The sequence below is a fragment of the Schistocerca serialis genome, chromosome 2 (genome assembly GCF_023864345.2).
Source record: "Schistocerca serialis cubense isolate TAMUIC-IGC-003099 chromosome 2, iqSchSeri2.2, whole genome shotgun sequence".
NCBI lineage: Eukaryota > Metazoa > Arthropoda > Insecta > Orthoptera > Acrididae > Schistocerca > Schistocerca serialis.
This window is the reverse complement of record NC_064639.1, coordinates 296501301-296529127: the sequence shown is the minus strand read 5'-3', so window position 1 is coordinate 296529127 and position 27827 is coordinate 296501301.

Sequence of the window (27827 nt, the reverse complement as noted above, 5' to 3'; positions counted from 1 at the left end):
CAAATTCTCTCGAGTTATAGTAATTTATGATATCGAGTTCAAAGCTCTTCTTGCCAGAGAAGCCAGCAAGTTCTTGTTTGAAGTTCATAAAAAGAGATCCGAATTTTCGGATTCTTCAGAATATTTTCTCGTTGTTCAAGCTCGTAATTTGGTTCATATTTAACAATAGGAACACGAATCTCTATAGATTCTACAACAATGTTACCTTCTTCTAGAAGAGTGTCTTTTATTTCAATTCCAGCATTTTTTTGTCAGCCCATCGTAAAATTGCGTCTACAGCAGTCGAACTACACATAAAAATCACAGTTAAATCTCCTTCCCATATAATTTCATTGTAAACTTTAAAAAATCCTCCAAGCATTAACAACAAATAAAGGACTTCATTTCTCTTACTCTTTATTTTTCCAGTGTTAAGAATATGTTCCTCTAAGCTTATGTTGTCAGCAACATATGAAGTCAGATGCAGTGAAATTGATGAGGAAATAAAAGGATGCTCAATTCTAGACAATATATTATTCACCTTCGTTATCATTACAAATTCAAAAAGTTTTGCGACGTAATTATCGATTTACCGCTTGTTTGATTTCCCAACATATGTTGGATAATCCGTTCCACCAGTTCCAATAATACTGTAATTCATGTACAACTGTGTATGATTTGGATAAAGCCACCCATCTCCAACATTTATTTCAATCTCTGTATCCTTATTCAGAACATTTAAATTATTTTTAGTTTTCTCAGTCACAGGGAATGAGTAAAACTGGTAACTCTCGATTTTATTCATGATTTATTAAGGAAAATTTATTAAGACATTTCTAAAACAACAATTACAGTTGAATCATTAAAGTCGATTAAATTAAGTGTTTTCATCAGTTACAGTAATTTCTGAGCCTTAAATAGGATCAAAAGCAGGAATATTTAGAGGATAATGTGGTTCATGAGTTATTGACCCATCAAATTCTGCATTAGGTTTGAATCATGCAATAATATAAGTTTCTCTGTGAAAATTGTCAGTATCCATTACAAACATTCCATCAGTGGGACTGAAATTTATGTTGATTAACTCAAATGGAATAATTTTAGGAACATCCTTAGCCGCAGCATTTTATTTAGCCTCAACAACTTGATTACTAAAACCAAGCAAACTTTCAATACTGTCTTTTATGCCCATGTACAATTTTTCATCACTTTTGATAACAATTCTGTTTAGAATTTCATTTGCTTTAAGGTGAATATTGGGCTATTTCAAATGAATAAATTTTTATAAATTTTTCAGACTGTACTGTCCTACAGGAATTTCTATCATTTCTCCATCAGTATATAATTTAATATATCTTGAAGTAATGTTTGTAGTTAAAAAGGTTGCATAAAATACAACTCTTGCAACATTACTGAAGCTGTATCGTATAGGTACAGTTAACCTTTCTTTTTAGAACTGATGACTTACCACTTAATTGAAACAACCAACACATTTACTACTGAAAAAAATATTAATTAATGAGCAAAACTGGTCGGGAGCCAAAAATAAGACTTTCAGAGAAGAAGTCGAAAAACAAACATGGCAAGTTTTTACCAAATTCTGTTCAAAGTGCAATAATTGGATCGAGCAGATGTGGAAAGATTACATTAATGATAGCCAGTTATATTCTAGCTCCTGGTTGGTTGAACTGGAATAAAATTAATCCTCTTTATGTTTATTCAAAAAGTTTAGATCAACCAAAATGTCAAGAATTTTTAAAAAGGTGTGAAAAAATTGGAGTTAAATATAAAGAAAAATAGCTACCTTTGTCGAGAATAACGATGAAATTGTTCCATTGGATCAGTGTCACGACAATTCAATTGTTGTCTTCGATGACTTCATTCTTGAGAACCAAGATATAATTAGAGAATATTTTAATAGAGGTAGACATAAATGAATAGATTGTTTTTACTTAGCTCAAACCTACTCGAAGATACCAAAACAACTAATAAGAGATAACATAAATATTTTAAATATCTTTAGACAAGATGACACAAATTTAAATCATATTTACCATGAGTTCGTTGGAGGGGATTTAAAGTTTGATGATTTTAAAGAAATCTGTAGTAAATGCTGGAATGATGAGTTTGGATTTTTTACGATAGATATGGCTAGAATACCAAACGAAGGTAAGTTCAGAAATAAAATACATTTCTTAACAACATAAACGTACATGTTCAACATAAATGTCCAACATAAGCATAAAACATTAAACCTAAACATAAACATAATTAATGTTTTTCTTCCTTAGTAAATGGTTGCAAAATACGATCTAGAGGTTGTTAAAAGAGCTAAGCGAGAAAGAAAGAAATCTGAAGAACTGAAAGAGCAATTCAAGTTTTGGAAAAAGCAACCAAGAACAGAATATGAAAAATATAAAAAGGAAGATCAACCTCTTATTGATGCTATCAAAAAAGCAACACAAGAGGTCGAAGAATTAGGAGAAAACATTCTGAATGTAATTGAAGAAAATATAGAAGATTTTGGAGTTTTATCACCAATTAGACAATTACACGATTGGTCTGATGATGACATTCCTGCGAAGTATGACTACACTTTAAGTGAATCGGAAATTCAGGATGTATTGAATAAATACCAAGAAGAGAAACAATCTCAGACACAGTCCAGCAGTCATCAAAATGAAGCTAAAAAGATAAATGTTAGTGAAAGAATGTTATAGTATATTAATCATAATGAGAATAAAGTTTTTGGATTGAAAGCCGGTGACATGTTTAAATATGTTGGTAATTAACGAGTTGAGTTCAATGGGGATAAATTAAAAATTGGTGAAAAGACATATGAAGGAACTGCTGGATTAATGAGTCTTTTAACTGAAAAACAGATTACTGTGGATAATATGGGTGAAAAGTATGATGGTGTAGATTTATCAAAATATGCAGATATATTATACAACTCAGGAGCATTGTATTCTGATAATAATCTGAATAATATAAGATCAAGTAGAGGTAATAAATATAAACGTTTGATGAAACCAATTCTTAATAACTATTTTCCAAACTTAAGAAGACCAACTATAGTTCTTCAGATTTTAGCTCCCCTGATCGCAGCTCTGATGCTGAGAAGAAAGGTACAGGTTTAATTAAAAGGAATAAAGAAAAACCAGTTGAAAATGTTTGCATGAATGATGTTCGGCAATTAATTGATAGATTAGCAGTAATCCATGGTGAAGAACAAGTGCAGAAGAAAAAATTTCACAATGAAAAAGCATAGCACAGATGTTAACAAATCAATATAGTAATTTCATAATAGACAATCTAAAAGGAATTCCATATCTGATTAGATTTTTGAATAACTTACCACACACGTTCTGGAAAAATGTTAAATATGGCAAGAGCCTAGTGTACACTCTGTTCAAAAAATTACCATTCGAAATGCATCTTCCATGCGACTCATACTGTGGTCCGGGAACTAAACTGGATGAGCGACTAGCACATGGTGATCCAGGATTAAATCCACTAGACGAGGCTTACAAAAAATGTGACATTGTATATCGTGATCATCAAGATTTAGAATCTAGACACCAAGCTGATAAAGAACTTCAGTTAGCTGCAAAAGAAAGAATGTATACAAGTGATGCTTCATTAGGAGTTAAAGTTGCAGCAACTGCAATTCGAGGAATAATGTACGAAACACGAAAATTAGGAATGGGACTCGAGTTTGACGAAAATGGTTGGAGTTTATAAGAATCTTTATAAATTTTTAATTTATATAAATGAATAACTTTACGATCGATTGTACTTTGGTACCTAGTTGCAAGACCAAACCAAAATCAATTAAATTGAAGTTGAATAATGAACGAATAAATGCAATTGAACCATTTTTGACTGATGTTCAAAAGCAAAAGAAAGAATAGAAATCTGGACGCAGTCCAGAGACAGCTTCAACTGTTGTTGGTGGAAATTTACTTGTTACATTAGCTATTCCTGTTGAGAAAAAGATTATTGAATATCTAACAAAAAAGAAGGAAGGAAAAGGACTAACACAACACGAAGGTGGATTTCTATCATTACTTTCGGCTGCATTACCACATCTAGCAACTATTGTTTCATTTGCTGGCGGATCTGCAGCAATCGCAAATGCAGTTATAAACAAGAAGAAACCTGATAAAGAAGTATAAGAACAGAAAAGAGCAATGGAGAAGAAAGCTGGAACTGGACTGATGAAAAAGCAAAAAAAAAAAAAAAAAAAAAAATTCGAAGAGCTGATCGAAAAATTTAACAACCCTTTATCTAATAGCGACATAGAAAAAATTGCTAAACAATTGAAAATTAAACTCTTTCGTGATGTATATATGTTTGATGAATAAACAAGTCACCCAAGAGTTACGAATGTGGAATAGTTAATTTAGATACATCTGATCATCCTGGTACTCATTGGATTCGTAAGTATAAAGCGAAAAATTTTGAGTTTGTTTTTGATTCATTTGGTGGTAATATACCAAAACAGCTAGTTAACTATTTGGGAAAAAATGAACTTACGACAATACTGAGTGAATACAAAATTTTGATGAAGTACTATATGGCCATTTGTGTCTGTTTTTTTTAACAGTGGTCTGCTAATATTAATTTTAATCATATTTTCGATTTAATAAACGGACATTTTTGGAAATAAAATAGCTTTAACTAAACAAACTGAAGGTCTTAGTGCACTTGCGTTCGATCTAAAAAAAACCAAAAACGAAATTGAAGAAAATATTATCAAGCAATTTCAATCATTAATAGACCCCTAAGATAGCCAATGCACTTAAACAATTTCAGAAAGAATTTAATGCATTTTTAAAGTAACTAGAGATTATATTGGCTTTAAGGGCAAAAGATTTGAAACTGTAAATGACCCAGTTGATGAAAAGGATGCAGTGAACAGACATAATTTCGATAATGAGTTATCAAATGTTGTTAAAAAACCCGAATACGCAAGAATTCTAACGCAGTTCAATAACTATGTCACCACTACACAGTTGAATGAAAAAATTAATGATTCATAAAGATAACTACAACACTTTAAAGAATTTCTTTTCAAAAAAGGAAGTAAAAAAGCTTTTTCGGATTATTTCTCAAAAACAGATTTAGCGCTATTTTCATATGGTTTAAGTAATCTTAAAAATAAATTATGTGATAAACAAATCACTGATTTTCCTTTTATGACTGGAGGCAAACAAAAAGTTCATTACTTCGAGTACAGGTTCATTTTTAAAAAGGTTATGGTTATTGGTCAAAATATAAATAAAGAATTAACATTTAATGATTTCAATAAATTTGTAAGTGTTTATGATAACCTTAAGACATAACTTCTTCTAATCAGTCAATAATAGTAAGTAAGTCAAGTTTTCTGACTAACATTGAAAGATTCTGTTAAAACTGTTCCGTTTAATGTCAAGTTAATTATATTTTGCGAAATAATTTAAGCATTATTAAATATTTATTCCATATAAATGAACGATCACACTTCGCATTTAGTCCTTAAGGATGATTATATTTATTGCTTCATGTCTAAAAAATTTACTGAGACACATAATCCACACAGAGTAACTACAAAAAATGGAAGAGAAAGAATTGAAGTACTATGCACAGTATGTAAAACTAAAAAGAGTAAATTCCTTAAAAATTTTTGTAAGTGGTGACAGTCTGAATAATATTCATGAAGAAATAATTAATGAATTACATAAACCAATAAGAAATTTTTTTATAAGAAGACAGGTTGTCTCTCTTGCTATTGATGATTTATGGCAAGCTGATCTACTTGAAATGGACTCCGGTAATTTGAATGGAATTTCAAAAATAAACAAAGAATATAAATATTTATTGATTGTTATTGATGTCTTTTCGAAATTTTCTTGGGCTATCCCAGTAAAAGATAAAAGGTAAAAATGTAACTGACGCTTTTCAAAAAATATTTACAGACAGACACCCAAGAAATTTGCAGACGGATAATGGCAAAGAATTCTACAACAAAGAATTTCAAGAACTGATAAAGAAATACAGTATGAATCATTATTCAACTTTTACAGAATCAAAAGCATCTGTTAATGAAAGATTCAACAGAACATTGAAAGATAAGATGTGGAAGAAATTTGACATACAAGGAGTTTATAAATGGGTTGACTTAGTTTCAAAATTAGTTGATGAATTAAATAACACAAAACATGCAACTATAAAAATGAATCCTACAGAAGTTAGTGAGAAATATTTGAAAATAGGCACCATAGTATCTAATGAAAAAGCTAAATTTAAAAAAGGTGATAAAGTGAGAATTAGTGAACTTAAAGGTCTTTTCGAAAAAGGATATGCTGCCAACTGGTCAACAGAAATTTTTGAAATTCAAGATGTGATTCATTCTAATCCAATCATGTATAAGTTGAAGGCTCTAGATGGCGAAGTAGTGAAAGGAAATTTTTATGAACAAGAACTGCAGATGACAAAATATCCATATGTGTATCTCTTTGAAAAGGTTTTGAGAAAGAAAGGCAATAAAGTTTATGTTACATTGTTGAGTGTTGATAATTCGCACAACAGCTGGGTAAATAACATAAAGAAGTGTAAATGATTGACTTACATGTCGAATTTTTCATGCATTCCATTGAATCAGTAATCTACTCTTCTTGTAGTTAATCAACCAAAAGATAAAAATAATTTTGATGGCAAACATTGGCTAAGTTTTCTGTCATCTTTGGTTTAAATTGTTTGAATTTAGGTTGTAATTCAGTCTTAACAGTTCCTCACAATTAGGATGTCGATCTTAATTCTATATAGCCTTTTCTGTAAGTTTTTCTTCTGAGTTCTAATCATGTAATAATCATATTCACATTCATCATCAAATAATTTTGAAAGAACGAATGTTGTTGTTAAATTTTCATTAACTATTTGAGGAACAACATGAAGTAATAAACTAGTTATTTCTTCATTTCTTTCATGTTAAATTTCTAGAATTCTATCATTTATTTAATCAGATTTTTTTATATAGTGATCCTTAATTTAATTCAGTTCTTTCAAGTGATTTATTTGACTTTTATAAACCTGCTTTACATCAATCATTGTCTTAAATTCACCATGTTTTCGAATAACTGGTAAAACTTCTTCATAAACCCAGTCTTGAAAATCTTCTGCAAAAGGCATTTGGGATTTCATAACTAAAGAATAAAGACCAAGTTCACTGGTAAATTTTGTTGAATTTTGTATATATTTAGGTAGTACCATTTTAGGACTACGACAATTTTCAAACGATTTACAATATTTTTGTTTAACAAACTCTTGAGCTGCTTTCCTAGGTCGAACATATCCTAAAAGATCAACAACATTGTTTTTTCATCAACAATTAAAAACTTTTGCTTATTGTTGTATGTAAGCTTGTCGTTGAATAGATCTACAATCGACTCCATTTAAGAGAAACATTTTTACTAGTTTTGTAAAAAAATAACAGTAGCTCAAATTTGTAGTTTGTTATTCACCATATTTTCTTTCATCAGTAACCCATCTTTTAAATTATTTTTGCAATTGGTAATTTTGAACTCGTAACTAAATCATAAAGACTAGATTCATTGATAATTTTATTGATTTTTGAATATATTTAGGTAGTCTCATTTCAGGACTATCAGGTTTTTTGTATTTCAGTTTATCTTCTTCAACAATACGTTTTCTAAAGGTATCGTTTATTTTCATTTTTTAGTTATCTAATAAAAATTATTTCTGATAAATGGCGAGCCTCAACAATCTGGAAGTCTGCAAGCTGGAAATTAGAGCAAAAGAAAATAGAAATTGTTTGTGATTATGTATCAATACATTATGAATTATTTGAAGATTTTTTGAGAAAATTTCAAGACAAATTACATTCTAATATTATATCATGCTGTGAAAAAGTGACTGAAAATTGTATCAGAGAATTCCAAGATAGATTAGATTGGAATGGTATATCATGTAATCCAATATTGTCTGAAGGATTCATTAGAGGTTTCAAGATAAAGTGAATTGGGGGGGTGGGGGGGTATATCATATTACCATGTATCGTCTGGTAACTTTATAAGAGAATTTCAAGACAAATTAGACTAAACTTCAATATCATAATTTCAAAAATTATCTGATGATTTTATAAGAGAATTTCAGAATAAGGGTAATTTGGAAAATATGTCAACTTCGCAAAAGTTATTTGAAAATTTCATTAGAGAATTGCAGACAAATTAGACTGGAATGAAATATCAATTGAGCAAGAGTTATCTGAAAATTTCACTATAGAATTTAAAGATAAAGTTAATTGGGATTACATTTTAAAATATCAATATGTATCAGATTCACTCTTACAAAAAATATTTCATCCTTATAAACTAATTGGACAACCCAAAGATATTGAATGTTCTATATGCCTAAGTGATGAAAATCGTCAATTTGTAAAAACAAAGTGTAATCATATTTTTCACAAATAGTGTACTGATGAATGGTAAAGGAAAGAAATAATTGCCCATTGTGTAGAGTGATGTTAAAACCCAAATTGATTGAGAGTATAACGATGATTAGAGTTGAATTGTAAATGAAAATAACTTTATTGATATAGAGCAGTTATATTATTTTAACTCTATATAAATGAAGATACTTCTTCTATTGCTGTTTGTGAAAATAGTAGTAGCAGCGCCAGCTGAAGTAATGGCAGCTGAAGGAACCTTTCTTGCTGCACCAGCCTTAGGGCTGCAGCCTGATCAAAAGAATAAAGCAGCTAAATATTTAATTGATTTTGGTAACTTAGATATTCCATCAACAACTGAAATAACCCAAGTGAGTGATGAATTATTAAAAGAATCGTTAATGTTATTTCAACACAATCTTTAGGTTACTGGCGAATTAAGTGAAGAAATTTTACGTTTTATGAACAGACCTAGATGTTGTGTAAAAGGTTCATTCCACAGTTATAGAACTAGTATGTATAAATGGAATAAAAAGAGTATAAAATGGAATTATAAAGGAGAAAATAAAAAATATTGGAATTAACACATGCAGCTTTTAGTTTATGGCAGAAATATAGCAGTATTCAGTTTATTCATGATATCAACAATCCTGATTTTTTATTACAGGTAAAAATGAATACATTTTCATGAACTTACTGGTCAATGATGTCCAAAGGAGTTAGATGGAAAAGGAAATGTGTCAGCTCATGCTTTTTTTCCAAATATGAATAATTATCCAGTAGCAATACATATGGATACAGAAAAAACTGGTACTTGGAAATTGATAAAAAAAACACCAAAATATCAAACATATCTATTTGAAGTTCTGGTTCATGAAATCGGCCATGCATTAGGTTTAGAGCACACATATGTTTTTGGATCAATTATATATTCTTATTACAATGGATCGTTTTTAGATTTATCTCAAGATGACATTGATGCTATTCAAAGTTTATACCATAAAATATCAGTGAAACCATCAATACCAAAAGTAACACTACCAACTGCTCCTTCTAAACCAAGGGAAACAGTTAAATCATTATGTGAAATTGGTAAGTATGACCATCCTGAAAGACTGAATGTGAGACATGATCACTTATTATGTGTGAATGGGGATTTATACATGTTTTATCAAAAGTGGATATGGATAAATGAAAAAGGACAACTGATCAGAAACTGGTTACCATTCTTACCACAAAATTTACAAAAAATTGATGCAATATATGAAAGACAAAGTGGTGAAATTGTAATATTTGTTGACAATATGTTTTATATGGTAAATTTACACACATTACAATTAATTTCGGGATATCGAAAGTCAATAACTACTACATGATCAAGTAAAAAATTTTAGTGAATAGCATAGTAAACACTTTAACACTTTAACGAATTTTTATATTTAGAATTGGATAAATGCAATTTCACACACAAATCAGGAGGAACTATAACTAGAGAATTTCTATGACTGCTGCCAAAAATGAATTCAGCATTTAGATACTGAAATGGTTTGTTATATTTTTTCAAGTATGATACATTCTATGAATACAGTGAATTTACAAAGAAAGTAGTTGGAGCTGGTACAACCTATTTATCTTTATTTGGTATTGATTGTCATAAAACATCTAAATTAGTTCCTAAAGTAATAAATTTATTAAAAGGCACTGTACAAAAATTAGAGAATTTAACTTTTTCACAAATCTAAAAATCTTTTTTCTATATAAATGGAGAGCATACAGCAACCATCGCAGCAGTTTTCAGAAGACATCAAATCTAAGATTCTTAAATACTGTAATTCTGAGAAGTCAACAAATAATTTTACATTACAGAAATACACAAAAGATGGTTACAGAACGATGTGTAGACTACAAATAAATAAATATCATGTCAAAAATTACAATGAAAGTCGAATTCCTTGCATATGTGGGAAAAAGTGTTGCTAAATATTATTACAAAGAACACCTGGTGTACATCGTGGTTTGAAGATAAATTTCAATTTATTTTGTGAGTATAAATTGCAAACGGATGATAAAGTTCTGGAATTTGGCCAACAAACACAAAACTATACCATTATCACAGAGAAGGATTTTAGTAAAAAATTCGAGCTTGGGAAGCAAGATATTTTAGTGAAAATATCTAATTTTCAAGCACAAGGATCAGAATGGGCATTAAACAGAATTATTGGTTTATGGCTAACAATTAACAGATATGTTCCACTGAGGGCATCATCTTACATTGAGTTACCTGCAACTGGAAAAACCAAAAAATCTTGCCTCAATGTAAATAAATGATGATAAAAAATGTTTTCTGTGGGCTATAAAATCCGCATTGTATCCAGTAGATAAAAATGCTGAAAGAGTAACGAAATACAAATCGGTCTTGATCTTGATCAGACACTTGAAAATATTGAGTTTCCTGTAGTGGTTGATCATATTCCCAAAACAGAGGGTAGAATTCATGTATCTATCACCATCTATTCATTTGATGAAGAATATCAAGTGTATCCATTAAAAATTACGAAAAGTAAGAAAGAGAAACATGTAAAACTCCTTTATTTCAAAAAACATGAAAATCCACGCTATTGTTAAATAAAAAATTTATTTCGGCTTGTCTCGAGTCAAATCACCAAACATACCAAAGCATAATTTATTTGTGACATTTGTTTGCTTCACTTCAACAGCAAGCAGAGGTTGGATGAGCACACATCAAATTGTTTGACTAAGAAGCCATTAAAAGTAGAAATACCGCAGAAAGGTTCTTACATACATTTTAAAAATTATCAATATACACAGAAAGTTCCATTTGTAATTTATGCTGATCTTGAAAGTTTACTGTTGAAGGTGGACAACTGTCAACCAAACCCAGAAAAATAATATACAATGAAATATCAAAAACATGAACCAAGTGGATTCTGTTACTATATGAAGTACATTAATGGACATCATAAAAATCCTGTTGTTTTTTGTCATAAGAAATTCACTGAATGTATAAAACAAGAAGTTGAACAAATTGGAAGAATTTATTCTGAATGTGAAGAAATGAAACCATTAACTCCTGAACAATAATCAAAATATGCAAGATCAAAAATTTGTACACTGTTTGGATTTCATTACTCAGAGAAGAATAAAAAGATTCATCATCATGATCATCTAATTGGAAAATACATTGCCCTATTGTGCAATAATTGTAATTTGAAACTAAAGCATACTCATTTTGTACCTATTTATTTACATAATTTATCTGGATATGATGGAGAAAATATTGAGTTGTGTTATCAAGACACGGACAGTTACAATATTAAAACTGAAGATTTCTACGTAGACATGATATCAATGATTGGTAAATTTGATACAAGAGACTATCCAGCAGATAATATTTATGGTATTCCACAAGTGAACAAGGAAGTTGTTGGAAAAAAGAAAGATGAATGTAATGGAAAAATAATGGAAGAATTTTGTGGTTTGAGAGCAAATATGTATGCTTATAAAGCAGGTGATAAAACAGAGAAAAAATCTAAAAGAGTTATGAAATGTGTTGTAAAAAACAGAATAAGTTTAATTACAAGGATTGTTTGTTTAACAATAGAGAAGAGTAAAGAACAATTAATTTGATTCAAAGTGAAAATCATGAAATCTTCACAGCTGAGGTAAACAAGAAAGCTTTGAGTCCACATGACAACCTCTTTCAGTAGTGCTAGTTCTGTAAGTTTCGCAGGAGAGGTTCTGTAAAGTTTGGAAGGTAGGAGACGAGGTACTGGCAGAAGTACGGCTGTGAGGACAGGGCGTGAGTCACGCTTGGGTAGCTCAGATGGAAGAGCACTTGCCCGTGAAAGGTAAAGGTCCCGAGTTCCAGTCTCGGTCCGGCACACAGTTTTAATCTGCCAGGAAGTTTCATATCAGCGCACACTCCGCTGCAAAGTGAAAATCTCACTCTGGATACTAAAATGTTTTCTGTATAAATGGAGACTCTAATCAAGAAGCTCAACGATGTGTCTCGGGAGAGATCAGAAAAATAAGTGGGGCTAGAGATAAATGTTTTATATAATGTTACTGGCTGTGAATATTTAAATACTAGATATGGAGAGAAACTTTATCTAGAGCACAATAATGATTTTTAGATTACTTTACCAGACAGATTTTCTAAATTAATTACTGATTGGAATTTTAATTATTTAAAAGAAGGGGGCTTAAAACTGAAATACAAAGGAATGAAGAAACTTAAAAATAAAAATAATGAATTTCATGATATAGAGTTCACAATGTGAATTCGAATAATTTACCTTCGTTGACTAATTCATTTTATTTATTTACTTACATTCACCTTTTACAGAATGAAGTAAAAATGGGTGAATTTGATGTGTACTTTTTTCCTTACGTTCACCTTTTGTATGAAATAAAGAACTCAGAAATTGGTTGGTGAACGAAAAAATGAGGTAAACAGCTAAAATCGTAAGTTATTCAAAAAATTGAGGTATTGAGATAAAGCTGAGAAATCGATGGGAATGATTTAGATAGACTGAATTTAAAAAATCGGCTGAATTAATCAGAAATTGCGGTATTGAGTCAGTGAGTGAACTAGTGAGTTAGAACATACAATTTGGTTCTACTACTGGGGATAGGTCATCTGCCACACTGTTTGTGGGTCTTGCATCATGCTGAGGGGTGCTAACTCGTGACCATACTGCTGCCAGTATGCTGCATGCATGTTGTATCGGAGTGCCACTCGATTGGGTGCAGTCGCACCACTGCTAGCTGCTGGAGAAGCCCACATGTAAGTCACCCACACTGCCAGCACTAGACAACTCAGTGTTCAGGGTCATCAAACATATACTGCTGATTCAATAGCATAATGTGAAGTGGAGAATAGAATGTCACATTCTCACCACTTGTATGTTGTGCTGCTGTTACTGCAGCCACTCTCAGAATTCACATAACATCACAGTCCACATGACATGAATTAGAAGTGAGAGAGTGGAAACAGTACTGACGATCTCTTTAGATGCACTGTTTCCACTCATGAGAATGCAGGCACCCCTTAAGAGTGTACAGTAGCTAAGACCCTGTAAAATTTGAAAGGATTAAAGTGATATAAAATACTGTTAACGAGTTTGCAATGAATGTTCTCGGAAAGATAAAATGTGACCTTCTACACATCAGCTTCTACAGCTACTTAATTCTAGAGTACTCATCCGCTGGTTTGGTGTTGTTATCAAGTGCACATGACATATTTAGCAACAGACTATTATGATTATAACAGGTCAATACACCAGTATGAATGTGTAACAGAGATGCTCTGAGAACTGAAATGAGGAATGGGAATGTCTGCATCGCTATGTCTGCTTGCAGTAGACATAGTTACAGAGAGATGCTTTTGTTAGAAACTGTAAGTGACACAGAGACGAACACAAGGTGGAAACAATCTAAAAAGACGAATGAATCAGTTGTTGGTATTTTGCGATCTTTTCGCACACAGTTCAACTTGACTTGGATTAGGCAAGGACTTGATATGTTTCGAGTAAGTGAAACGTATGGTATTTGAAATGGTAGGCCACTGTACATCGTTCTTGCGTGAAATCCACTCAGATGAAAACATTTCCTGCTCAATCCTATGTATGTGTACAAGACATAAATGTTGAACTCACCATGCGGAGATGACGATATCATCCAAGACTCCTTAGGTCTATATTGTAAAACAAAGTAAGCTGAGCAGTACTACATTAATCCACAATAGATGTTTATGTCACAACATTGACAAAGCCACTCGTCAGGGAACGCCTGATGTATGGAAGTATGTAATCGTTCAAACATTTCTACATTGGGAGTGGAGTAGGAAAGGGAATGACTAGAAGCGATACAGTTACCATCCACTTTGCCTTGTAGACTCGATTTTGGAAAAGAAACTTGGGGCAACACACTTAAGACCACTTTGATTTTTACAACAACCACACAGTATTTAGAAGTTGCATGCTTATCAGAACGAAAAGTGAAGTCGAAAGGTTCGATATGAAGCTATGAAGGCATCAGTATGGAGATAAATCAAAAGGAAGAATGAAAACTATCTAACACCACAGAATAGGTAATAGACACAGTCACTTTAGTGCCTACATACAGAAAATTTTACATCTAAGTCAGCGAATTTCACGCCACAGTCAGGTCTTATGAATGCTTCCAGGAGAGAAGTGCATGGATTGGTAGGGGTAATTGCATTGGTCTGCAGGATATGCCTCTGTCAGGGCGGTACAGAGATCTAATGTTTCCACTGGATTTCTAAATCAATTTAGATGACTAGAGGTGTGCTTCATTAGACAAGGGTTTTTGCACACTAAGCTTTTGCTGAAGACTTGCTAAGAATACTCACAGTGGCGAGTTCCTGCTGTTACATTTACACTGCATTCAATATGATGGTCTAGGACTGTCAGAAAATCAAACTAGTGTAACAGATTCTTCTAGGTTTGCAGAGGTATCTGGCATTCCATGTTTACACAACTCCCGTGAATTGCAGGTGTAGGACTGACATCCAATAGCATTTCAGATGCATTCAGATCAGACGAATTTAATTTTCAAGACATCAACGCAACTACTTGTAAAACGACTGTAGCATGATTGAATGTAATACCACAGTCAGTTATAAGCATGTTTGTGCAGGAAACGCTTTATCATATTTCTTAAAGTTATGTGATTCGTGAGCTGCAGTCTGTAGAGTTCTACTGGTTGTTGCTGTTGGAGTAGTACATTTATTCAGTAGATTAAAATAGTAGGTCTCACAGCAAATTTAGTAAGGTAGATACAGTAGATCTGAACAGGTTCTGAGCTATGCTAAAGTGCTAGTAGTAGATTTATACCATAGATTCTCAACTAGCTGTGCTGCAACAAACATACACTTTCTGATCACAGCATTACTCTATAACTAGTACTGGTTTTCGGTGTGGGTATGAGTATTGGAACAACCTGCTTACCATTCCAAAGTACCGTTATCCAAGATGGTGCCGATGACATCATCAAAAATGGCGGCAATGTCGTCAGTCAAGATGGTGGATTTTGGCGGGAAGTTTGAATTTTGGCGGGAAAATGCCACGCCCCCCTCCTCCAGAAAAATGGCGTGAAGTTCAGATTCCAGTGGGATATTGCACCACACTTCACTTATCTCTAATAAGCAAAGAAAATGGCGGGAAAAAGTACTTGTCTTTATTATTTAACCAATTTCAAGCAGGTGTGTTCTCCACTGGGTCTGGACTCCAGCTGGCTTATTTCATATCGGTGCCACCAGAGCGCGCTCCCCTGACGTCAGGTGATGACTCAAGTACCATTATACAATATGGCTGCACCTGGTGTATCCACCATGAGCTCCAGAGCCCAACTGACTTAGTGCATATCGTGGCCACCAGAGGGTGCTCTCCTGACATCAGATCATGAGGCAAGTATCGGTATTCTAGATGGCCATATACATTGTGTCCACTGTAAGCTCCAGAGCCCAACTGGCTTAGTTCATATCGTGGCCACCAGAGGACGCTACCGTGATGTCGGTTGATGACACAAGATTATCCACTCTCTCACACTGCGCCACTGGCCCGTGGGCATCTGACCGCTTACATCATACACCCTCGCCCCACCACCTCCATACACATGCCAGACATAGTCTTCTGTAAATAGGCTAACCAATTTAACTGAACACAAGTGACACCACCATGCTCTTCTAACTTATATTTTACCAAAGTACTTAATTCCATTTCAATTTTAATCATATTCAATTAGTGAACTTATAATTTCAATATTCAGTGATCAAATCAGAAGTTCCACAATTTCCCACTATCAGTACGGTGTTCATTCATGACCTAGCACCCCACCCCTAGAATGCTGCACCCCTATTGGCTACTGCATTAGTCACGTGATTCGACTTCCTAGAACCTAGGATGTGCAATCAATTTTCCTGAATGCCGCACCTATCTGGACTTGAAATCAAATAGTTAATAGTCTCCACCACGATTCTCAACCCAGCACCACGCCCCCTTACCTACCCATGTTGGCGGGCTAACGTGTACTAACGTGCACTAATGTGCACTAACATGTCCTAACGTGCACAGTGCGTGACGTCATCCAAGATGATGGGGTTAAATGGCGTGAAAACAGATCTGAACACAAGTCTTTATTTCACAGGTGGTGTCTCCACTTCGAGATTTACTGTCCAACTGACATAGTACACATTACTGCCATCAGATCGTACTGTCATCCCTCCTATGACCTAATCCCAGATTGTGGTCTGTAGGGGTGAGAATTATGCTGAAATTAGTCAGGCTGCGCTACGGTGTTGGAGAGAGTAAGGAAGGAGTCCACTCTATTTACTATCGAATATTCTAATATATTTATCACACTGAGACAAAACACTCTCCACCTTAGCCTTGGGCTCACAATATACACTCTGCAGACAAGCAAACAACTACTACTTTATTCATATAATTTAATTACAGACATTCTCACTTATCCTAAATAATTCAGCACAGATATGTCTAGACACGCTCAGTACTCGTAAACTGTCCAAATAACTCATAGCACAGCCTACACACCTGCTCACAAAATAATTCAATCAATGTTCGCAAGCATCCTCCGACAACCACTGTACAGTAGAGCGCACAGACAGACGTGGCGCAGCTGTCAACTGTCAAACCACGCATGGGCTCCCACCCGCGTCCCACAAGCGGCGACATCTCATCCATACTTCATTTCTGAAAAATTCCTATCCAAATACGTGTTCACCTAGACACACATGCTGACGTGATCACGTGGGAACACAGCCACGAGCCGACCCTGAACGCAGGCATCAGTGGCATCTATACAGTTTCCCTTATACTCACGTCACAGAACTCCAAGGCGCAGCCCCATACTCGAGACACCTCAGGCCAGCATTTTCTTTACCGCAGATGGCAGAATAGCGCAGCATTCTTCCATTTAATGGAACATATGTGACGTGTTCAGCTGTACTTGCCTGCCACAGCATGGCTCACGCTGCGTCTCCTGGCGAAACGTCCATAACGTGGCTCGCCATGTAACAACGCTCCCAATCTTATTCTTAAGTCACACTGCCTAGTAAAAAAAATAATAGCCAACTCGACCTCTCTGGAATTGTATATTCTCCCAGAAATAGTTAATGCTAGCTTACTATATGTCCCAGCTTGTATGCACGGAAATTCCTACTCTAACAGAATCTCCTTACAAAAATAACATCGAATACACTCATCCCGGCGCTCCTCACGTCTTTCTCCTCAGATTTCAACATATGCAAACGTTCCCTCCGCTATGTACTGACCTCTACATCCCAGCACAAACGATGGAGCATTCTGATTTGCTGTTATCGAATTTACACGCAGAATTACTTTTGCAGCCGGTATCGAAGCACCATCGACCTATTCTGTGTGGTGCTTTCAGCCATTATATTACACAGGTCGCTAAATTGCATTCACAGTTAAACTCGCAAAATTGTCTCCCTATTATCAAATACATACCAGACTCACAAGAATATTGCAAGCCAGGAACATATTTAAATGTAGCACAGCTACTAACATCTAGCCCAAATGCACTTATGGGGGGTGGGGGTGTAATATAGCACTATACTCCACTGTATCCAGTCACCTTCACATGCAGAGAGCATTTGCTCTGTTTTCAGTATGTCTGCTTATATGCAAGCCTCGCAGACGGTTCCCTGGACCCAGCCCATCTGCTGGTGGACCAAAATTCGAACATAGAATACGTGTCCAGACATAACGTGGGGTTAGTCCACCCGCGAACCATATCGCAGACGTTGCATGTGGTGGATCCACCTCTGAACCTATGTCTGTCTATATAGTCCACGGCAGATCCACACTCGAACGCTAACTCGAATGTGGTATATGGTGGATCTGCACTCCAACACTGATTCGTACACTGTGTGCGGTTGATCCACCTCCATACTATTTACCATGCACTCCATATTGTGGATCCACATCTCAACACTACTCCGGATATAATGCGTGGCTTATCCACATTCGAATGCTAACTCAGGTCTACTGCGAGTCTTGGGAGCTTTCTGCCTTAATTGTAGTCACAGTGGTAAATATGTTCCTGGATTGCAATATTCTTGTGAGTCTGGTATGTGTTTGACAATGGGGAGGCAATTTTGCGAGTTTAACAGTGAATGCAATTTAGCGATCTGTGTAATATAACGGTTGAAAGCACCAGAAAGAATAAGTGGATGGTGCTTCGATACCGGCTGCATAAGTAATTCGGCGTGTAAATTCGATAAGAGCACATCAGAATGCTCCATAGTTTGTGCTGGGATATAGGGGTCTGTACATAGTGGAGAGAATGTTTGCGTATGTTGAAATCTGGAGGGGAAAGACGTTAGGAGCGCTGGGATCAATGGATTCGATCTTATTTTCGTAAGGAGATTCTGGTAGAGTAGGAATTTCCGTGGATACAAGCTGGGACATATAGAAAGCTAGCGTTAACTGTTTCTGGGAGAATATACAATTCCAGAGAGTTCGAATTGGCTATTATTTTTTTTTTCAAAGCAATGTGACGTAAGAATAAGATTGGGAGCGTTGTCACATGGGGAGCTGCGACATGGACATTTCGCCGGGAGATGCGGCGTGAGCCATGCTGTGGCGGGCAAGCACAGCTGAACACGTCACATATGTTCCATTAAATGGAAACATGCTGTCTATTTTGCCATCTGTGGTAAAGAAAATGCTGGCCTGAGTTGTCTCGAGTATGGAGTTGCGTCTTGGAGTTCTGTGACATGGGTATAAGGGAAAATGTATAGATGTAACTTTCACCTGCGTTCGGGGTCAGCTCATAGCTGTCTTTCCACCCGATCACGTCAGCATGTGTGTCTAGGTGAACACATATTTGGATAGGAATTTCTCAGAAATGAAGTATGAATGAGATGTCGCTGCTTGCGGGATGCGGATGGGGGACCTGTGCGTGGTTTGAAAGTTGATGCCTGTGGCACGTCGTTGGGGCTGTCTGTGCACTCAACTGGATAGTGGTTGGCGGAGGGTGCTTGTGGGCGTTGATTGAATTATTTTGCGAACAGGTATGTAGGGTGTGCAATGAGTTATTTTGACAGTTTACGAGTACTGAGCGTGTCTCGACATACCTGTGCCGAAATATTTAGGATCAGTGTGAATGTCTGAAATTAAATTATTTGCGTAAATTAGGAGTTGTTTGCGTGTCCACAGAGTCTATATTGTGAGCGCAAGGCTAAGGTGGAGAGTGTTTTGCCTCAGTGTAATAAATATATTCGATCTCTAAATAAAATATTCAAAAGTAAATAGAGTGGACTCCTTTCTTACTCTCCCCAACAGCGTAGCTCAGCCTGACTAATTTTATCATAATTCTCACCCCTACAGACCACAATCTGGGATTAGGTCATAAGAGGGATGACAGTACGATCTGATGACAGTAATGCGTACTATGTCACTTGACAGTAAATCTCGTGGTGGAGACACCGCCCTTAAAATAAAGACGTGTTCAGATCTGTTTTCACGCCATTTAACCCCACCATCTTGGATGATATCATGCACTGTGCACGTTAGTACGCGTTAGTACAGGTTAGTGCACATTAGTGTATGTTCGTACACGTTATCCCGCCAACATGGGTCGGTAAGGGAGCGTGGTGCTGGGTTAGAATCGTGGTGGAGACTTTGATTCCAAGTCCAGGTAGGTGTGGCATTCGGGAAAATTGATTGCACATCCTAGGTTCTAGGAAGTCGAATCACGTGACTAATGCAGTAGCCAATAGGGGTGCAGCATTCTAGGGGTGGGGTGCTAGGTCATGAATGAACACCGTACTGATAGTGGGAAAATGTGGAACTTCTGATTTGATCACTGAATATCGAAATTGTAAATTGACTAATTGAATATGATTAAAATTGAAATGTAATTAAGTACTTTGATAATTTATAAGTAAGATGAGCGATGTTGGTGTCATTTGTGTTCAGTCAAATTGGTCAGCATATTTACAGAAGACTATGTCCGGCAGTTGTATGGAGGTGGTGGGGCGAGGGTGTATGACGTAAGCGGTCAGACGCCCACGGGCCAGTGGCGCAGTGCGAGAGAACGGATGATCTTGTGTCATCAACCGACATCATGGTAGTGTCCTCTGGTGGCCACGATATGAACTAAGCCAATTGGGCTCTGGAGCTTACGGTGAACACAATGTATATGGCCAACTAGAATACCGATACTTGCCTCATGATCTGATGTCAGGAGAGCGCCCTCTGGTGGCCACGATATGGACTAAGTCAGTTGGGCTCTGGCGCTCATAGTGGATACACCGGGTGCTGCCATCTTGAATAACGGTACTTGTGTCATCATCTGACGTCAGGAGAGCGTGCTATGGTGGCACTGATATGGACTAAGCCAATTGGAGTCCAGACCCAGTGGAGAACACACCTGTTTGCAATTGGTTAAATAATAAAGACAAGTACTTTTTTCCCACCATTTTCTTTGCTTAGTAGAGATAAATGAAGTGTGGTGCATTATCCTGCTGGAATTTGAACTTCTTGTCATTTTTCTGGGGGAGGGGACATGGTACCATCTCGCCAAAATTCAAACTTCCCGCCAAAATTCACCACCTTGAATGCCGAAATGGCCGCCATTTTTGATGACGTCACCGCCGCCATCTTGGTCAATGGCTCTTTGGAATAGTATGCTGGTTGTTCCAATACTGGTATGCATTGAAATGATAGAAATTCTGATGTTGAGACAGACAGATCTTAAACTTCAACCATCATTCCTATAAATAGAAATAAATCGAATGTCCAAGTTTGCACTGAACTCATAAGAGATTTTTAAATAGTTCTTTACATAAATTGTATGTGTTTATGTAATACATAAGACTTCTATCATTTCCGTCGGATCTGTTAATGGTGGCAGATAAGGAAACTGAAGGTGTGAGTGATGAGTCGAAGGTGCCCATGTTTATAATCGTTTGGCGGTATACTGAGACTTCTATTAATGAGCTTACATGTTTCCATAGGATTTCTACATCACCTTCCAATGTGTGCCTGTATGATTCCTTCATGAACTGTGCATGAACAGGAGATGTTTTCTTGATTGGTGATAGCATGTGCCAGGAGATATGATGTGAAATGACCATGAGTGCAGAATTAGGAGAAATTTTACAGGTCTCCTAGGTTATAGAACACTGAGATATGTTTGACTGTAGTGAAATATCTTCGGCAGTCGGTGACTGAGAATTGTTCCAGGTTGGAGAGAGTTTGATTTATAAATGCAGCTCTGAAATATTTTGGAGAAGCTCAAATGGGAATATGGTAAGATAATTTAATAACTCCTGTATGCACAGTAGAGACTAAGTTCTAACACTTCAGTCTATACATCTACAAATTACCTCAAAACTGAAAAAATTACCCCAATGCAGTAACAAATTGCTTCAAAACTATATCAAGTTACTGAATGTTTCAGCAAAAAATTGTAATAAAATGACCCCCAAACTGTAACAAATTCCCCCAAAACTGAAACATGTTGTTACAAAACTAGAAACAAAATGATTGATGTTAGAGCAGTCTGTTGAAATCCAAGATAGCAATGGTTAGGGTACTGGTGTGTTCTGCATGGTCCTAAGATGGTCAAGATGGCTATGCAAGATAGTTATCGATCACATCGTTGATGACATCAGAAACCAAGACAGCTACCAAAGATGATGGATCTGGGGATGTGGTGCAACATGCAGTAAAAAGTAGTTATTTCACTTTCAAAAATGGTTCAAATGGCTCTGAGCACTATGGGACTTACTTTTGAGGTCATCAGTCCCCTAGACCTTAGAACTACTTAAACCTAACTAACCTAAGGACCTCACACACATCCATGCCCGAGGCAGGATTCGAACCTGCAATCGTAGCGGTCTCGCGGTTCCAGACAGTAGCGCCTAGAACCGCTCGGCCACTCCAGCCGGCTCTTGCAATTTCTGTGGCGCTGTGGTTGTCAACCCTGACATCTTATCCTCAACATCCAGGCTTACCAGGCATAAAGTGGAACAGTCACTTTTATGAGAGGTCGATCAGCATAATGAAATGTCGTCAGAGATATTCTATCTCTGACAGAAAATACTGACTCAACCAGTTGGCCTTAAGTACTCATCATTTCTCTCTATCAGTGTTTATTATTATTATTGTTATTCATTATGTGTATGTATATGCACTTTTCATGGTTTTCTTTTATTTCTTCCTCAGCACATCAGTTCCCTGAGGTAGATGATGATGTGTTGTGTAGTGGCATGTCTGCTTATGCCACGACCACAATTCCATAGCGCATATTCAGTGCCATTGGTGAAAAACTAAAACGAGAGACTATGTTTTGTCTGCATCCAGTACCTTTGCCAGCCATGTGGAGACAGCCATACATCAACCAACCAGGTCATTCTCTCATATATCGGATGGGCTCAGTGATGTTTCTACTTACCAACAAGGACTGTTCCATTATTTTACTATGATAAAGAATTTTTCCAGGTATTAGGCTCTGCTTGGGCTGTTTTTTCTTCTCAGTTAAGGTTATCGTGCATGCATAGCTCTGCTCTGCCAGGGTTTTGTATTCCTTGATTCTTTGTGATAAACTGTAGATACTACAGTTTTTAGTGATAAAGTTATTTCGTATTTGCGTGTATCCTGCAAGCACGATGGATCCATCATTGGTTCACTTTTTATAACAGCAGTTACACTTGCTTTGTCAGTTGGTTACAACTTCATAGGCTTCCGTGGTCCTTCTGCAATCACACTTAGCATACCCACTTGCACCCCCAGATTTACACCATTCTAAGGGTCAAAGGAAGTTTGGCACTCATACATCTGAAATTTGCAACAGTATTTCACAGCGATTCAAGTAGAGGATCTGACTTTGCAAAAATAATTTTTCTTCTCTTTGATCAGGCCTGAAACATTTCATATGCTTGGGAAAGTTGCTCCATTAACAGAACCAGCAGTGTTGTCGTTTTCTAAAATGTTTGCATTGCTCAGTGCTTATTATCTTAAGCATAGCCACATTGCAGTTCACTGTATGGAGTTTCACCAGCGACAAAAGAAACTGGTCCAGTCCCGTCAAGTGTGGGTAGCTGACCTCTGTGGTTTAAGTTGAAAGTGCAGATTTATCTTTGGTCATTGTAAACAGTCCTGTGTTAACTCTCTGATATGCAACATTGTTGTGTTATCTGCTCCAGACAAAATGGATTCATTGGGAGGAGTTTTGTTTAAAAGATTCCACAGTGAGAACGTCGAGCCTGTTGCTAAGTAGCTCAAAGTGTCGCAGGCTGCAGCTGAACAGTTGACGATGTAATGGACATAGCGCTAGTGCTTTTATTTCCACAGCAAACGCATCATTCACCAACAATCTCATCATGTTCACTATATTCGACACCAGTTGTGGCTCTTCCCGACTTATTTTCCCCTCATGTTTACTAGCAAATGCACGTAGTCGCTGCCGCACTGAAGGTCACAGTGTGTGGCTTGACCTAAACATAGCCATATCACGGCTGTCTGTTGCAGTTGCCCACACAGCCAGTCCTCGGATGCATATGTGCAGTATCTGGAGATTTATAGCGTCACGCCAGTGCCCAGCCAGAAGCTCGGTGTTCCCAGTAAGATCCATATTTTACTGCAAATTCAGCAACATCTGTTCCATTTATGTGTCGATACTACAAGCTTCGTGTTCCTCATGAATCTCGAAATATATTCTGCCATCTGATTTCCTTCAACAGTTGGCATTTGGTCGATTACTGCATCAGGCAATTTCTGCTTAAAGTCAATTCGCTATCGACAGTGAGCATCAGCGTATTATGCAGGCAGTTACGTTTCTAAGCATGGGGAGTGCGACGTCTGAAGATATTTTTGGTCTCGATGCATTCCCCGTTTCTGGGTTTTAAATTTAAATTTAAATTCCTGACTCCAACCCTTTCTAGGCGTTGGACGACCTTTACCACAAGTTTGGGTCTTTGTTTTTGCCGGGATTGGTTCCTACAAAATCCCACCCAGAAGAGACCGATGACCGTAGCAGTCTGGTCCCTTCAATCCCACACAACCCACACAGAACAACTACTCATGAAGCTGGCAGTCTGTGAGGATTGTTCAAAAACTGATTTCGCAGAGGTGTACCTGCAGTTCCAGCTGGATTCTGTCCCTCAGACGGTTACAGTCATCAGCACTCCCTTCAGGTCGTGCTGTTATTTACATCTGGTGTTTGGCATTACAAGCACTCCTGCCATTGTCCACTGAGTTTTAGATCAAGTAACGTAAGGTGTTCCATGCTTTGTTAACTGTCTTGAGGAGATTATCTTCACGGGTCTCACATGCCAGAAACTTCTCGTTAACCTTACAATTCCGTTCACTAAATTGCAAAAGGGGAGCCATAAATGCAATCTACAGAAATCGAAGTTTTTTTCAGATCGAGGTCGAATATTTGGGCCACCTTCTTTCGAAGGGCGTTATCAAATCTGTGAAGCAACAAATAACGAAGAAAAAGAAAAAAGTGCAGTTCGCAGAAAAATGATGAGTTAGTTCACAGAATAACTTCATGGGAATTTCCTTATAGTGTTACACGTATTAGTCGATGGGAACAGTTGGGTCATATTCACAATCGTTTCCATATAGGTGTCTTGGACATTTGCAAAATTGTGTTATGTGTACTGAATGATTTATGTAGAGGTCCTATGTGTAATAAATTTCATGAAAAAATATTTTGCAAATACTATATATAAAAAAAGACTTATTAATTACAGAAAGGGTTGCAGCTAAAATTAAACTTCAGGAAGCTGTAGTGATGGTTGTTAGTCCTAAAGCCTCAATTGCCTTGTCATCTGAACAGTATGTGGCTACGAGGTTCATCGACAACATTCACTGGTGTAAAAACGTGTTTCCTTGAATCGTTGGTAGTGCTGTTCTTTCCCTGCAGACACATTGTTGTCTATATTAATTGTATACCATCAATTTCATCATGTTCTATTTTCTTGTTTATCTGAGTCTAAAGAACACTAGAATACAATACAATAAAAACTACATTCTACTGCCATCTACAGAGATTTTCACACTTTACGAGTCCAATGTTCAGCTATCATAGTGGCACAGTTGTTCGTTGCAAACAAGTCTTCCATGTCACAGGGTTTCGCTCAGGTTTCTGCAGATCAACAGCTTTTCAGTTTTGTCTCGCTCCACATCCACAGCATTCATGATCGCTCATAGCCCTCTTCTTCAGATTAGACTTCCATCTTGTTACTCCTGATCTCAACCTGTTGAGGGTTTCCCTAGTCCCATGTTGAAGATGGTTACCTAATGGTAACCATCTCTTTTGCCATCAATAGTCCTCCAGGAGACTTTATTCTCTGCAGCTCAGTTTGGCAGGTTCCTGCTGAACTTGGAATTGGTACAGTTGTAAGTAGGAAACTTCTTCTGGACTGCAGTCGTGATGCATAGGTATCATTTGAGAATAATGGATGCCCTGAATCTCTTTCTTGCTTCTTTTTTTCATCCTCTGCTGCTACCTGTCTTCTTACACCTGTAGTTGCTGCTGCATTGAGTGGAAATGTCTTGTTGACTGGGGTTTGTCTTAAACATCCTATGATTAAGTAGCCTGTCTCATGGAGAGTAACATCAACTTGGTTAGCACGTGGATTGTTCCTCCAGACAGGTGCGGCATACTTCACAGCAGAGAAACACAGAGCAAGGGGCGAAGGGCAGAGATCGCTGGAGTATGCTCCCCATGTGATGTTTGTCAGCTTGCAGATAAGGTTGTTCCTGGTGGATACCTTGTGTCCGGTGTCTATACATTTTTGTTCGTTGGTTAAGGCACGATCCAACTTTAACCCCTGGTGTTGGGAATTGGCATAATGATTTAGATTGCATCCATTGCAGTGATGTTCAACTTTCTTCTTGCCTCCTTATTGCGTTCGTGAAAAGTACACTCTTGAGTTTTATGCAGTTTTGGTTTCAAGTGGTTTTCGTCATAGCAGATGGCAAATTTTTCGAGAGTAGATGTTAACTTGGATTCCAATTCTTGAAATATCATTGCCTAGGAAGCAACAGCTGTGTCATCTGCGGAGATGAAGGACAGAGTTCCACTGTTGAGTGACTGATCATTGATATTTTATTATATAATACTGGAGCCAGCACATCTGCCTGGTGAAGGCAATTCTTCTGCATTCTTCATAGGCTCTTTTTGTCATTTATAATGACAAAGAAAAAGACTGTTCTGCAGCACACACTGAATAAATTGCGTCAGTCCGTAGTCCTTAGTCGTTGTATAAAGCTTCTTTGTTAGTTTCCTATGATTCACGGTGTCATAAGCAGCTGTAAGACCTATGAAGGCAAATCGTGTAATCTGCATTCTTCTACACGATTCCTCACCATGCCAGTTTAAAATAAATGTCTATTACATGACTTCCCTGGTTTGAAACCTGACTGTTCTTTAATCATCTTCCCGTCGTCAGACTCAGAAATTAGATTCAAAATCATTCTCTTCAGAACTTTAAACAAATGATACTGAAGTGATACACGTCTGATGGTCCTGTGGTTATTTATTTATTTATTTATTTATTGTTCCGTGGGACCACATTTAGGAGAAGTCTCCATGGTCATGGAACGAGTCAATACATGAAATTATAACACGATTGTAGAAACAGATAAAATGAAATATAAGAAACATATTCAGGCGACAAGTCGTTAGTTTAAATAAAGAAAATCAAAAATGTACACTGGAATTTGCTTAATTTTGTATCTCTTCCAGGAGCTCCTCGACAGAATAGAAGGAGTGAACCATGAGGAAACTCTTCAGTTTAGACTTAAAAGTGTTTGGGCTACTGCTAAGATTTTTGAGTTCTTGTGGTAGCTTATTGAAAATGGATGCAGCAGAATACTGCACTCCTTTCTGCACAAGAGTCAAGGAAGTGCATTCCACATGCAGATTTGATTTCTGCCGAGTATTAACTGAGTGAAAGCTGCTAACTCTTGGGAATAAGCTAATATTGCTAACAACAAACGACATTAAAGAAAATACATACTGTGAGGGCAATGTCAAAATTCCCAGACTATTGAATAGGGGTCGACAAGAGGTTTTCGAACTTACACCATACATAGCTCGAACAGCCCGTTTTTGAGCCAAAAATACCCTTTTTGAATCAGAAGAATTACCCCAAAAAATAATACCATATGACATAAGCGTATGAAAATATGCGAAGTATACTACTTTTCGTGTTGAAATGTCACTTATTTCAGATACTGTTCTAATGGTAAATAAAGCGGCATTTAGTTTCTGAACAAGATCCTGAACATGGGCTTTCCACAACAGCTTACTATCTATCTGTACGCCTAGGAACTTGAACTGTTCCGTC